Source organism: Haliotis rubra, unplaced genomic scaffold (genome assembly GCF_003918875.1).
Source record: "Haliotis rubra isolate DU_JTF1 unplaced genomic scaffold, ASM391887v1 Scf1077, whole genome shotgun sequence".
Classification (NCBI taxonomy): Eukaryota; Metazoa; Mollusca; class Gastropoda; order Lepetellida; family Haliotidae; genus Haliotis; species Haliotis rubra.
In genome coordinates, this window is record NW_025764978.1 from 182,597 (window position 1) to 195,613 (window position 13,017).

At 41.6% G+C, this 13,017-nt stretch overlaps 2 protein-coding genes across 2 annotated transcripts in view; both read left to right on the forward strand.

Moving 5' to 3' along the window:
* The window catches only part of LOC124280438 (filaggrin-2-like), a 119,589-nt gene that overhangs the window by 57,972 nt on the left and 48,600 nt on the right, over positions 1-13,017 (forward strand). The gene's annotated exons all lie outside the window — the stretch shown is intronic.
* The window catches only part of LOC124280543, a 62,181-nt gene continuing 53,992 nt past the window's right edge, over positions 4,829-13,017 (forward strand). Inside the window, exon 1 of the mRNA XM_046716500.1 lies at positions 4,829-4,879. The gene's annotated coding sequence lies outside the window, so the exon portion shown is untranslated. The remainder of the gene's footprint in view (positions 4,880-13,017) is intronic.

Here is a 13,017-nt window from a genome sequence, read left to right on the forward strand (position 1 = left end):
CACGAACATGTTCATATGTCCTGGAGTCGGAATGTACAGAGAGGGGATCATACAGCAGCTACACGAATAACGACGAGGGGAGATTTGGTTCAGGTAAGGCATGTCATTACCTACACAGTCTTACTTAAACAGTTCTGACCTGAGTGGCCTCGCCAAACCGATTCATTCAAGGTGTGGCAGTCATCACTTTGACGTCTTGTCAACGCATATATAATCCGAAATATCATGTCAATAGCTCTGTATGAATGTTGACTGTGTATTTAGTATAGTATGTTGACTGTGTATTTAGTATAGTATGTTGACTGTGTATTTAGTATAGTATGTTGACTGTGTATTTAGTATAGTATGTTGACTGTGTATTTAGTATAGTATGTTGACTGTGTATTTAGTATAGTATGTTGACTGTGTATTTAGTATAGTATGTTGACTGTGTATTTAGTATAGTATGTTGACTGTGTATTTAGTATAGTATGTTGACTGTGTATTTAGTACAGTATTGTGACTGTGTATTTAGTATAGTATGTTGACTGTGTATTTAGTATAGTATTGTGACTGTGTATTTAGTATAGTATTGTGACTGTGTATTTAGTATAGTATGTTGACTGTGTATTTAGTATAGTATGTTGACTGTGTATTTAGTACAGTATTGTGACTGTGTATTTAGTATAGTATGTTGACTGTGTATTTAGTATAGTATTGTGACTGTGTATTTAGTATAGTATTGTGACTGTGTATTTAGTATAGTATGTTGACTGTGTATTTAGTATAGTATGTTGACTGTGTATTTAGTATAGTATTGTGACTTCCATAGGTTTCTATAGAGCATGCTCATGGTTACCGTTGAGACGTCGGATTGAGAGCTACTCCACAGTTCAGTACAAGATGTCCTACCTCTGTGACACATGCCTTGGCCTGCTACCTGTGGATGCCAACGGTGAAGATGACCAGGCTTTATTTACCTGTGTTTACTGTAAGAGGAAATTAAAATACACGTACCGCCGTTTTCTAACACATACTGACAAGTGTGCCGTGAAGAAGAAAGTGTGTTTCCAGATTCCCACCTGTGCATGTCACAGGAAAGTGCAAGAATATAACTCCACGCTAGAGTTGGGCGACTGACAGTTTCACCCATGCTCCAGATGATATACCTAGATACATTTTATCAAGTTTAACAAGACCAAGTCAAAGTCAAGAAAACCACCCTTGAAGAAAACAAGGGCACCAAATAGGAAGACAGGTTGCACCTAAGAAGAAGAGACTGGTTGCACCTAAGAAGAAGAGACAGGTTGCCCCTAAGAAGAAGAAGATACAGGTTGCACCTAAGAAGAAGATACAGGTTGCACCTAAGAAGAAGAAGAGACAGGTTGCACCTAAGAAGAAGAGACAGGTTGCACCTAAGAAGAAGAAGAGACAGGTGCACCTAAGAAGAAGAAGAGACAGGTTGCACCTTAGAAGAAGGACCAAAAGACTGTACTGAATATACAGCCTGTGAAAATACAACATGTGTCGGAGGAGAGGGCTGTGGTGGAACGGGAACTAGCTGTCTTGAAGCGTCAACAAGCAGCCTTAAACCATCACATGGGTGAAGGGTATAAAAGAAAGCCTCAGACCTTCTAATTGCATACCGTATTGGATCACCATGGGGCATGCCACCTGTGAGAAAATATTTTCAAGGAGAGATGTCATGTTACGACACAGAAGAAATAAACATAACCTAAAGACATCTCAGTTACACCCTTCTCCACCGCCGCCACAAGTCCAGCCACCACCGCCGCAAGTCCACCTGCCGTTACAAGTATACCCACTATCTCCGCCGGCGCAAGTCCACCTGCCGTTACAAGTCAACCCACTATCTCCGCCGGCGCAAGTCCACCTGCCGTTACAAGCCCACCCACTATCTCCGCCGCCGCAAGTCCACCTGCCGTTACAAGCCACCCACTATCTCCGCCGCCGCAAGTCCACCTGCCGTTACAAGTCCACCCACTATCTCCGCCGCCGCAAGTCCACCCGCCGTTACAAGCCCACCCACTATCTCCGCCGCCGCCGCAGTCCACTCGTCGCTGCCTCATTTACCCAGTATGTCGGATGTTCGAGAACGATTCAAATTCCTAATTCCCTCCAATGTGCTCGTGGTGGGAACCAGTGGCTGTGGAAAGTCTGTGTTAACCTTTCATCTGCTACGACATGGCCGTTATATCAACACATCCGCGAACAGCTGCCTCATGTGACGTTTATGAAAGGAATTCCCTACGATATATTGGACGAGGATTACTTTGATGCTCGTCAACGGAACGTTTTGGTGTTGGCTGATTTCTTGGCCGAAGCAAAGTATGACAAGCGTATTTCACGGCTGTTCACTCAAACCTCCCATCACAAAAATGTACTGATCTTTCTTCTGCTACAAAACCTGTTTCGAGAGACATTGCTTTGAACGCTCATTATGTCAGCTTATTTCATTCACCCATAGATACATATCAAATCAAAGTTTTTGCCTGGAGAACTTTCCCCGAAAACATGGATCACTTTATGGCCATGTATGAAAAAGCCGCCGAAAACCCTTTGGACAACTCACCATCGATCTGAAACTTAGCACGAAAGATAAGGATCCACTGCCTGTCAACCTCATAAATGATGACAACGGGAGAGCAACAGCACAGTCCGAACCCGACTCGCTGACGGACCAGTTCGCCACGAAAATCGTGGGTTTTAGTAAAATTCTCCAAATATATTTTGAGCTGATCCCCGCGATTGTAAGTTTCACTAAGTTGTCATAGAACTGTACTTGATGTATTAAGACATTGGATATATAGGAAACACAAGCAAACTACTCTTATGGGGCTTCAAAATATAAAATTGTACAATACATCTACTCTTACCTATAATGTAATATTTATCGCTTCACTGCATGGTTAAACAAATGCGTGTGTCGCGAATAGAACTCGAAGTTAATGCTGGAATGACTCTCTGTTATGTAGGGGTGGTGTTCTTGAGGATGTTTCTCGCGGAGATAAGATTGTACATTCAACAGCCCCCAAACCGTTGTGACACAAGCCCGTCCGCTCGTGTGGCATTTAAGTACTTTCAACAAACACACACACACACACAGCGAGAGAGAGAGAGAGAGAGAGAGAGAGAGAGAGAGAGAGAGAGAGAGAGAAAGACAGACATACAGACACACACACGAACACTCAAACACACACGAACAAACAAACACACACGAACACACACACGAGATATACCCTCTACCCACACTTTGGAGTAGATAGCTGGGAGTAATTAGGTCGGTGCTCACAGGTAAAAATAATGCAGAAGCTGAGGTCGCTAGCTGTAATGGGTAGATTTTGCTTGCCATTGCGCCTCTAGACAAGCGATGTATGTATTAAACCACGATTCATCTGCATACGCCACTGAGTGGCAAAGGAACAACTACGCTCTTGTGATAAAGAGAGCTTATCAGGGACCTTGACATACCTGAATTTCCAAGAATTGCTTCGCTTCGATGGTCACGTACATGATAGCTGTTACAGTTAACAATTTGCCGTGACAAAAGGTTTAAGAGTCCCCTTTGAACCAGCAAAATACAACAAAAACAAGTCTAAAATATTCAATAATATATTGAACAGTCAATAAGCAAGCTACAAAGAATGACAATAGAAATTTTTAGAACAATGCAATTGAGTCACAAATCTAAAATATTGGGTCACAAATATAAACCATTAACTCACCAGAGTCTTAACATTCACGGTGAGAACAGATATACTGATTGAAGGTTGTTTAATTATCACTTAATCAATGTGTTATTTCAAATTACAAAACACACACTCTCATAACATAGTATTATATTCTTTAGAGAAATAAAGAAGGAACTTTCAGTGTGGTTCTGGAGGCTTTCTGCGCTGCAAATGATTCACAATTAAACTAAAATCTGCTTCGTATACTGCGGCTTTGCTATGACGTCATGCATTTATGTGCATATTCATGTGTTTTCATGCCTTATTACGATCACGTGACTTGGATGAGCCAATCAACGTCTGATCCGGGTTGATCCGGCAAAAGGAGGTTTGGAGGACCCCTATGGGACACCTTATCAGGATCTGAAGATACATTTGCATATCCATGTATTTTCTTACCACATTGTCTGTCGTCATAGCTACGATTCATTAACCTCGCCGACCTATTACATACGGCATTTCATTTGTATATCTATTATGAGTTTTCTTACCTTACTGTCGTCATATCTACGATTCATTAACCACGCTGACCCGTGACTATATATAGTATTCATTTGCATATTCACGAGTTTTCTTATCTTGTCGTCGTCGTCATAGCTATGATTCGTTCACCACCTCGCTGACCTATGACTTCCGGCATTCATTTGCATATTCATGGATTTTTCATGCCTTCACTAAGGTCATGTGATTTGGATGAGCCAATCAACATATAGCTACGATTCATTAACCTCGCCGACCTATGACGTCATGCATTCATTTGCATATTAATGAGTTTCATGCATATCAATGACCCAAGTGCTAAATCAACACCGATCTACAGCAATCTACACAGATCTGCATTATTTATTGACTGTCACTAGTCATAGTTGGTAAAGTATGAATGGATGGTTGACAATGACATGTGAGGTATGACGATAATATCTCCATGTTGAATTGCCGGCCCCTACGAAGCTTGAGGCTGATAGCATCACGTGACAAACGTACACAGTAACACGCACACCTCGGAATGCACCTAGCTGATTGGTTAACAATGACGTAGCTATTGCAAACAGGACTGTATATAAGAGGTGACAGTCACCCTTATTGCGTGTTTGCACGGGGTTTGCAGCTAAGGTTGTTTCGACCAGGTTCTGTGGTAGGCAGGGCAGGTAAGTGACACTTTCTTCACTTTACTTTCCTAGCTTGTCCAAGACTGAATTCCATCATGAAAGTTACCTGTACAAGTGTTTCAATATTTCAGTTATATTATTATAGTATAGTATATTTTTAAAGCGCACATATCCACGCAACTGGTGCATGCTCAAGACGCTGGTATTTTTCCCTCGATCATTGGATATCAATCGTAACGGCACATCGTATTATCAATCTCATCTCCCTGGGGAGTATACAACTCTTGCTGCCAGTTATTGTGGCTTTCTCATCTTGATGTGGCCACCATCTGGTCATATACCAACGGATTCGTGGGTTCTTTTAAGTGCACAGGGTTGTGTACTGTACACTAGGGGTTGTGACAACACTGAAAGAGTCTGCACACAAAGTTGACTCCAAGGTTTTTACACCCAGTCACAGGTGGGCTCGATCCCGGCACCTCAACCTCGCTGGATTACTAGCCTGGCGCCTTAGCCAGCTCGCCCACCGCCCACCTTACGACCATAACAATGGCATTTGTCAGTAATTCACTATCAAATTGGGGGCGGTGGGGTAACCTGTTGGTTAAAGCGTTCACGCCGAAGACCCGGGTTCGACTCCCCACATGGGTTCGAGTACAATGTGTGAAGCCCAGTTTTTGTGTTCCCCGCCGTGATATTGCTGGAATACAGCGGCGTAAAACTAAACTCACCCACTTTCAACCTGTGTTGGCATATGGCGTTTTCCAGCGTATCCTGGCACTCGTCACAAACACATGCGAGGACACGGCAACCCTCATACACCCTCGTATACATACACATATAGCATTAAGCATAACTCAAATCAATATGTTACTATAGATTGACCCACTGCAAAGGCTGCAGCAAACAGCTGATGAAGTGAACTCATGTACATGTTTACCCTTAATATAAACGTACACACGTTTATATTAAGGGTAAACATGTACGTAGATTTCTAAGAATTATAGAGTGACTTACTTCAATCAGAGTATTGGATGTCTTTCTCAAGACCTCTCTGGCTCTGGTATGCAATATAAGTTACTATTCTATGAAATCGTTTAGGATTTGTCTGTGTAAAGCTGATATAATTCTTTCTACATTGCATCACAGAGACAACGGCGAGTGGTGACCAGGGATCTGTTCAAACTCCGGGGCAATGTCTGAAGCTAGGGGGGCGCACCATCTCGCACCGTCTGGCTTCGAGCCAAACAAACAATTAGAGTACAGTTCTCAGCATATGAATGACCAAAATACATGTCTTTCACAGAAAGGTAGAAAGGGAAAGATGAAACATGCCAACCAGTCTTTACAATCTGACCAAAAGCCAGACAGCTGTAAGAAGCGTCTCTGTAATCGTCCTCAAATCGATATACGGCGCATTGTACAAATCGGGCACAATAGAAACACAATTTCTTTTATTCAAAAGGAAGACTCCAATACTAGCGTTAGCAATACAACTATTGTACAACTCGGGGACAACAACATTGTATATGTATACTTAGGTGACAAACTCCCCACGAACATACTGCTAGGAGACACGGTCGTCGTGTACGTCCCCCCTTGGTGTGACGGCAGGCCCCGGGTGTTTGTCTGCGAACAGAGAGGACCTGACAACCAGATCGTCACCCACTGTCGCCACAAGTCGCCACGGATCTATGAACGACAGACATTCGACAACTTCCGGTCACGACGCTGTCACGTCATCAGATCTGTCCTGCTGCCAGCTGCTTCCGGCTCCAGTAAGAAAGGTAAGTGTTGCCATGAACGGATGACATCTTAGAACTATATCGCACATAACAGTACCGTATGCGTCTACCACAAAACGTTTTTCATGGGTTCCCTGAGTCAAGAACATGCCGATAATAAAGATATAGAAGTTTGTAGTAATGTTCTGAGAGAGTGTACATTTGTTTTTAAAAAATGGTATTTGAAAAATATTTGTGTGTGAAAACATCATACATAGGGCACACTGACATAAAATGTAACTCGTCTTTAAAATGTATTTACTGAAAGGATAACATGTAATGTTTCAAACGATACCCTCCGGCGAGCCAAGCTTTTGTTTTCCTAGCTTGAAATTCTCCAATTCTTAATAATGATGAGTATTTTGTTTGGTCTCTTTGAAAAAATGTCTAAATACTTTTAGTAAAATGTCAATCATGTCACAATACGTTATCACTGAGATTGCTCCTAGCCGGGTTATGGTATCATTTGCAATATAATAACAGTAACTGAATTACAACAATATTACAACATTGTATTAATTATGCTATTTAAGTGTTTAGGACCCCCATTTTGTAGTCCAGGACCCCTGAAAATTCAGAGTATGAGTCCAAGGGACCCTCAAATACAAGGAATTGATGCTCAGATGATCGACCATTGATTTAATCCAGTTTCATCCCACTCACTAACTCACTCACTCACTCACTCAAGAAGAGTACAATATATGAACAATTAGCCAACATAATAGACATTGGAGTAGACACTGAATATTTTCAAATTGTTTATAAACATGTTTCCATCTTGTCAGCTTTGGGCCGTCATAAGCCGTTGACTCCCGGGGACTGCGATGTCGTAACCATCAAGCATGGCGGCTCTCATCGGACTCACACAAGAAGAAGAGTGAAATCTCACAGCAGGAAGTACCCGCTTCTTCACCCCATCGGGGTCAAGGTCACCTGAAAACTGTGAACCCTGTGTGACTGAGAAGAGGCATCCTCTTCACCGTTTCTATTTCTCTTTTCGATTTATCGAAAAGATTGCGCCTATTCCAGTTCGGGATACCTTGTAAGCCATATTGGCTCAAGTCTAAGACATTTGTACATTCACTAGGCATAACTTACAATGCTAGTGTACATGTATATTGTACTGCCACCTTGTATAACATATACTCATGTATATTAATTATATACCATGTGATCCTGTAAGCCATATTGGTTGTATCAATGACAGCAGTACATTCACTATACATAACTTGCTATGCTAGTATATATGTATATTGTACTGCCACCTTGTATAGCATATACACATGTGTATTTATTATATACCATGTGATCCTGTAAGCCATATTGGTTATATCAATGCCAGCTGTAAGTTTATTATATATAACTTGCAATGGTAGTTTATGTTGCACTGCCAATTTCTATAATATGTACACATGTGTATTTATCATATACCATGTGATCCTGTAAGCCATATTGGTTATATCAATGACAGCTGTAAGTTTATTATATGTAACTTGCAATGGTAGTTTATGTTGCACTGCCAATTTCTATAATATGTACACATGTGTATTTATTATATACCATGTGCTCCTGTAAGCCATATTGGTTGTATCAATGTCAGCTGTACATTCACTATACATAACTTGCAATGTTAGCATATATATTGTAATGTCAGCTTGTATAACATATACACATGTGTATTTATTATATACCATGTGCTCCTGTAAGCCATATTGGTTGTATCAATGCCAGCTGTACATTCACTATATATAACTTGCAATGTTAGCATATATATTGTACTATCATCTTGTCCACGTATATTTATTATATACCATGTGCTCCTGTAAGCCATATTGGTTGTATCAATGTCAGCTGTAAGTTTATTATACATAACTTGCAATGCTAGTATATGTATTCTATTTCTAGACGACATACATGAATATCTTGTATATGCTATGTACCCTTGTAGTCTTATTAATAGTCTTATATACAATCTTATGAAAGACATACAAATTTGTATCATTAATATTACACCCTACCACTGCAGTGTGTCACATCGGTAAGGCACGAATCTGGATGTTAAGGCGTATCACTGTAATTGATTTCTTCGTGTATAGCTGAGACACACAGCTGAGATGTTGTTCTTTTTTATTATCTGAACACAGTTTCGAGTAATGTGCTTGTGTACATGAATAAATTGTCTAATGAATCTATACCATTGTTATTCTTTTATTTATAACTATCTGTATTGGGACATATAGGTTCAAGTCCTTTCGGGGCGGTGGGGTAGCCTAGTGGTTAAAGCGTGTGTTTTTCACGCCGAAGACCCGGGTTCGAATCCCCACATGGGTACAATGTGTGAAGCCCATTTCTGGTGTCCCCCGCCGTGATATTGCTGGAATATTGCTAAAAGCAGCGTAAAACCCAACTCACTCACTCACTCACTCAAGTCCTTTCAAACAATACATCTAGAAATTGTACCTATATTGCAAACACATAGTAGACTTTCAGTCGTATTTGTACACCTGGGATATATATAATTAACTGCTAAAACCTTCGTATCTAATCGATATCTCATTGGAGGAAAATCACACATGGTGCAAGTTGGTAAGTACTCATGGACCGATAAGAACGATTGTCTGAAGTATCCAAGATCACTCCATCATAGCTGCATTAGAGACGGAGATCCGGGTAACGATTTGGTTGGCTGGTTGGTTTGTTGTTTAACGCCCAACTCAGCAATATTCAAGCTATTGAGGCTGTCTGTAAATAATCAACTCTGGACCAGGCAATCCAGTAATCAACATCATGAGCATCGATCTACGCAATTGGGATACGATGACATGTGTCAGCGAGTTTGCGAGTCTGACCCGCTCCCGCTCCCGTTAATCGCCTCCTACGACAATCATGGGTTTCTGCAGACCATTTCTAACCCGGATCTTCACGGGTAATGAATAATCCTCCAAAATGAAACACAAAGGAAATATCGATAAACATCAGAGCATGTGCTATATAAGAACCATTATCTGATGCCATCTGGAACCAAAATAATAATGATTATTTTTGGAATCATCCGTTCGCCGCAAATTAATCATCCAACATAACTGTTAGGAACTGTTTTAACAAAGTCAAAGCCAACTGAACACAACTAAGCAAACGTGTTGCATGATTGAAAGCAGAAGAATTGCAAGCGAGCGTGTGTGTAAACTCTAGTAAGTGAACCTGTCGCATGGTACGTCATGTGACCGACCTAAATCAGACCGATCCCGCGCCACAACGTCATACTGCAGCAATCCTATCTCCATCGTGGCTACACAGCTGAATCATCGACTACAGCAGCGATTCTAGGACTGCCAAAGACATCAAACCAGACATTGGTGAACCACCTTGGAGAGGTTGGGGTCAGAGCCAGACCTGCTGTAACACGTGTACCAGTGTTCACTGTACGTCTTTACACCATGTGGCTCGTTTCGTTAGAACTTTGTCAACTGGTTGTTTTGAGAACGTAATGACGAAGATTATGTGTTTCATTCAGCTTTATTCAGTTTGATCTTCAAAGGGTTTGTAATGGTAACTTTCACACGAACGTCCTGTAAATAACAATGATGCATGTTATGTTCAATACATTTCAGGGCTCAACAAATATTTTTAAAATATTAAAAGGTAAATTTACTACATTTATGTCTTGTAGTGCCTTGTGTTAGTTGTGTTTCATGGTTTGCTATATTCAATAATATTTCAATTACCACCGAGGCTAATTTACAGCATCCTCGATAATGTCCAGGATATACGTTCCGATAAATCTCCACTACTAGAACGCCTACCCAGGAGATTATCGAGGAGGAATGTATAGAAGTGTACCCTAACTGAACCCGCCACGAATCATAATCAGTTCCAATCTGGGACTCGAACCCATGACAAGTGACCTAAGTTTAAGCCCATTTATTCGAGTTTGACTCAACAAGCCACCTATCCTCGTTGCTCTATTTAGTCGGCGGTGTAACAATAAATGTTATTTTGTCAATGTGTTCTTTCTTCAAAGACTCCATGGTGTCGGTCGGTGCAGCACACCACACTTCCAAATATAATCAGTCCAAGGAGCACCGTGCTCCCGAACCCGCCAACCGCCACCAGGAACCCGCTGCCTAGAACGTCAGCTGACTCCATCGGAGTTGCAGTTGTAGTCGTTGACGTAGTTGGGTCGGAGATGGAGGCACTTGAAGCTGAGATTATGGTCCCGTCGGGTCTCATCCAGGTCACATTCGGAAACAGATCACCCTTAATTTGACATGAAATGTGTAGCAGATCTCCTTGTTTCAGGGTATAGAGATCCCCGCACTTTAGAATTTTGGGGGGAATACAAGTGAAGTCCTTATCTTCTGCATGGTAAATCGTATGGTATTTCAGTACACTTGGAGCAGCGCATGCCGGAACATTGCCCGAGTACACGGAGTACATCACGCTCTAGTTGAGGTTCTTCAGCCACTGAATGTCGCATGTGCATCTCCAGGGATTGTCTGAAAGATGGATGATCTGCAGCTTCTGGAAGATCAGCTCAAACGAATCTGGAATAGTTGCTAATTTATTGTCGGACAGGTCTAGAGTCTTAAGGTTTGTCAAATGTTGAAATAATTGCACAGATACCTTTTCAAAATTGTTTCCATGGAGATCAAGGTTTCTGAGATTTGTCAACCCAGTGAACATGGCACTGGCAGCACGTCCAAGGTTAAGGTCACCAAGAAATAGATCTTGCAGGTTCTTCAAGGAAGCAAATGCGTCATCGGCGATCTTACATCCCGTGTTTCCAGTCAGATCCACGAAGACAACATCATTTAAGCCATGGAAGATGCCAGTGTTTATCTGGGAGATCTTATTATGTTCCAGGGCAATACGTTTTAGTTTAGTTAATCCTTGAAACAAGTCATCGTCTAACTTTGTCACCTCACTGTAAGTAACGTAGAAATCTTCAAGATTCGAGAACGCTGACAAAGCTGAGTGTTTCAATGTTGATACATGTCGGTGTTGAAAATGGGGTCTTTGTTATTGTAACGATTTTCGTGTCTCGAACCTGCATAAATAACGTTTGCGTACACGGAAAGATTTACGAAAACTGTCGATGTTTACCGAAGAGAGGCCAGACATTTATTCAAAGCAGAGGGTAGTGCTAATGCGAAGGTCAGTGTTCAAATATCAAAAGCGGGTAGACAAATTGAATACAATGAGCAGAAAGGTAAAAGAATAACCTACAAGCTCAAAACAATGTTTTGTGAAAAACGTAAGTTTTGATTGAACCGCACGTTAAAACAGTCGGGCTGTCCGGTTTTCGATAAGGTTTTGAGCATTGCGAGTGTCACCCTTTGAGTATTGTATGTAATGAGTGTAGCGGTAGAATTTTCTTAAAAATTCATTTCTTCACAGATCTCGTTCAAATTTGAAATATAGGTTAATCATAACATAAAAAAGAACAATATACGATTGCAAAAGTCTAGATTTTTATTTGTATTGTCCTAACAGTGATTCAAACTCCTGTGGTTATATAATGCATACTATAATCAATATTTTAACAAAGCGCGACACGCGACAATGCGACAACGCGACATTTCATCAAAATGTTGCGTTGTCGCATTGGTGTGTCGTGTTTTATTAGTTACCGCGGAATTTCAAAACTATTACAAGGATGATTATGTTTAGATGTTTTTAAAGGGCTAAGATACAGAGGGATCGAACTCGAGTAATAATAAATGTGGCCGTGAAGTCTGTGGGTTAAGAGTTCTTGGTAAATGGAATGGATGTGTTGAAACTGGCCATTTTGCTGAAAATTATTTTGATTTAGTAGGTGTATGTTTGAAAAGATACAAATACATGTGTATCGCTTGGTATATAATTATTATTATAAATAATATAGGATTCAAATAGAATTCAAAAACAGACATCACAACACATTATTGTAATGAAATATCTTGCTAATTTACCAGTGGAGAGGAGAGGAGCGGAGAGGAGAGGTGCGGAGAGGAGAGGAGAGGAGAGGAGAGGAGAAGAGCCGAGAGGAGAAGAGCCGAGAGGAGAGGAGTAGAGAGGAGAGGAGAGGAGAGGAGTGGAGAGGAGGAGGAGCGGAGAGGGAGAGAGCGGAGAGGAGAGAGAGGAGAGAGGTGCGGAGAGAGGAGAGGAGAGGAGAGGTGCGGAGAGGAGAGGAGAGGAGAGGAGAGGAGCGGAGAGAAGAGAAGAGAGGAGAGGAGAGGAGAGGAGCGGTGAGGAGAGGAGCGGAGAGGAGAGGAGAGGAGAGATGAGGAGAGGAGGAGGAGAGGAGAGGAGAGGAGAGATGAGGAGAGGAGAGGAGAGGAGCGGAGCGGGGAAGAGCGGGCTGGAGAAGAGCAGAGTGGGGCGGAGCGGAGCGAGAGGACTGAGAGAGGGAGG